The following is a 3,266-nucleotide window of genomic DNA, read 5'->3' as shown; positions in this document are numbered from 1 at the left end:
TATCGTACGTGGAACTGATTCTCGGCGATAATCGAGGCAATCAAATAGTATTGCCTTCTTCAACGGAAGAATTTGTTGATGCAGAAGCAAGCAGACGTTGAACAATTTCTACAATCGACTGCTCTCCCATTAAGTATTGGAGATTTATCGATCGAAATGTATCAATCGAAAATTGTAAAACTCACATTATGCGAAAATTCTTTGTACATGAAACCACAAACATTATTATATTTATTTAATTTTGAAAATTGTATCGATCATATGCACAATTGGTTATGCGAGAATACGTATCTCGTGAATGAAAAATGTAAACAATTTGAAACTGTATTACAACGTAACAATATTACTACTGTATGCGATGCTGTAAAAACGATACGCGAGAGTGATGTCTTTAACAGCGAATCATTAATCGATTGCGAATTATTAACATGTGCTGTAAATGATATTCTTTACGATGTGTGCAATAAATAATTATTTTTATTCCATCTGTGATTTTAATTCTTTCCTTCCATACGAATAAGAATAGTTATACTTTTCTCAACACGCTCCGCTAAAGATGTAGAGAAATGCTGAGGTAGATGAGACGTGATGCTCTAGTTGGAATGAGACAAAAGATATTAAAAGATATATAATGAAGAGGAGTCTGCAGCATTAGAATATCATTTCTTTCGTTGTTCTGTGTTTCGTTGGTGTTGTGTTTCGTTGGTCACGTATAATGGCTGAAGACGACGTTATTACTATCGATGATGATACGGATGATGATGATTATTGGATGGATCCAGTTGTGGCGGAAAGAATTGAGATGGAGCGAGAGAAGAGAAAGAAATGGAAGAAATTGTATGCTAAGGAAGAATCATCTGATAAGGAACCTGATTTCGATTTTTGGACTAGTGATGATGAAGAATTACTTCAATATGAGCGGGAACAAATTTCAAAGAAGAATCTTGAAACTTCAATCGTTCAATTTATAAGACATCGAGAACACGGCTTGAAAAAACCTCGCACAAATTCGTTGAAGAGATTTCTCAAATCTCGAAAATATTGTGCGAACTCACTTAGAAAATGTGATGCAAGTTCGTGTATCTACGAGGAAGATCCTAATCACACTACATTACGATGTTTTGGAAATAGACTATATGAAAATCTTGAATTACGAAAAAAAATGGACAAATTCGAATATGAGCACGAGAATATGCTACGGCAAGACTTGGAAACGTTGAAGGTAAAAATATTTTTACCGATGTGTAATAAATTTAAAACATTCACAGTTATGTTTAATTTCAGAGTTTACGAGAGTATATGAATGGTCGACGAGAGGATAAACAGATATGTGAATCCAAACCTGCGTAAAATTATAAATTCAGCGTATTGCTCAATATAAAAATGAGCCATGGATAATATTGTAAGTATCTTTCAATTTGTAATATATCAAAAAGTATCTTAAAATAAATTATTAAATAATTTAAAAATAATAAAATGTATTTCTGTTTCAGGAGCGGCATCCCTCAGTCCGGCGCATCGCCCCTTCCCCTTTATATATATATATATATATATATATATATATATATATTTTTTTTTTTTTTTACAATAAGTTATATTTTATATTATATTATTATTATTCTTATTATAATTTTATTATTGGACACATACACACATACACACACACACACACACACACACACACACACACAAATGTATTTACACACACACACACGTTTTAAAATAAATTTTATGTTTTAATTTAAAAAAAGAATGTGATTATTTACGCGCCTCTCCTTGCACTCCCATCCTTTGACATCTCTATCTCTCTTGCGCTAGTTGTAAGTCTCGCGATATCTTCGTTCTCTCTCGCACGCGTTGTTCTCGCTCTCTCTCGCACGCGTTGTTCTCGCGCTATTATCGTTCTAAGTCTCGCGATATTATAGTTCTCTTTCATACGCGCTATTGTTTTCTCTCGCACGCGTTGCTCTTGCAATATCGTTCTCTTTCGTACGCGTTGTTCGCGATATTATCATTCTCTCTCTTTCATATGCTCGTCGCTATCACTCACTCACTTACCTTTGCGTCGTCCTTCTCCCACCTATGCAGCATCTTACAATGCGTCGTCCTTGTCCCACGTTGACGCCATCCTTGTCACACGTTGATATCATCCTTGTTGCACATTGATGCCATCCTTGTCACAATGTCCTCTTCACATACACTTTTCGCTATCCTTTTCCCACAACTAGAGCTATCCTTCTCACATCACCGTCTTCTTTCCGCGGATCGCCCTTCCCCGCGCGGACCTCCTCGTCCATCGCTCGCGCCGCGGATCCCCCCTACCCGCGCGGACCCCCTCGTCCATCGCTCTGCGCCGCGGATCCCCCCTTCCCCGCGCGTGACGTCACTCCCCCGCACGTGACGTCACCCCCGCACGTGACGTCATCCCCCCGCACGTGACGTCACCCCCCCCACGTGACGTCGCCCCCGCACGTGACGTCATCCCCGCACGTGACGTCATCCCCGCACGTGACGTCATCCCCCCGCACGTGACGTCATTCCCAACACGTGACGTCCCCCCCGCGCGTGACGTCACGTGTGGGGGATGACACATAATTGTTTCGAAAAAAAAATGTAATTGTTAATTGCAAATTACATTTTTATTTTCGAAACAATTTTGTGTTTTCTTTACACCAATTGATTCCTCTTATTATTTTGTACATAAAAGTATTAAGGTAAGATAATCGAAAAATGAATATTTTACTAGATATTTTATGGGTTATGTAAAATTAAGAAATTATTTCAAGCCTTAGAACTCGAAAAGTACTTGATGAAAAAATACTTTATTATAGTGTTTTGGAAAGCTCTCGACATAAGCTATAAAAATATGTAATAAAAAATAGGTGGTTCCATTTAAGAAATTAAAGGTGTCCTTGACCTCACCTTAACGATGCCATCCAAGGTCAAATCAATGACACCATCTTATGTTCCCCTCAAAACCATACAATTTTTGTCGAAAACGTTTTTCTCTAAAATGCTTAGTTTTTGAAAGGAAAGGGGTGTACGGATGGTCTACGACACCCTGTATATACAGGGTGTTCGGAAATTCAATCGACAAATTTTCAGAGATTGTCGGGGGCACCATAAGAATCATTGTTTGGAAATGAACCTGGAGTCGGAAACGTGTCATTACATCGCTACGGCATACGGAGTGTTCAAAAGAGTCGGGACCTCGAAATATCACAAAAAATAGAAGTTTTACAAAAAATTGTTTCAAACAAAAGTTG

General features: G+C 38.1%; 1 pseudogene; it reads left to right on the top strand.

Moving 5' to 3' along the window:
* Positions 1–743: 743 nt before the first annotated feature.
* Positions 744–1,350, top strand: LOC145966772 (uncharacterized; annotated as a pseudogene).
* The last annotated feature ends 1,916 nt before the right edge of the window (positions 1,351–3,266 follow it).

The sequence above is a fragment of the Camponotus vicinus genome, unplaced genomic scaffold (assembly GCF_025532165.1).
Source record: "Camponotus vicinus isolate PSW18456_S1 unplaced genomic scaffold, iyCamVici1.0 SCAF_1, whole genome shotgun sequence".
NCBI classification, from domain to species: Eukaryota; Metazoa; Arthropoda; class Insecta; order Hymenoptera; family Formicidae; genus Camponotus; species Camponotus vicinus.
Note: the sequence above shows the minus strand (reverse complement) of the source record. Positions and strands in the feature narration are given on the sequence as shown.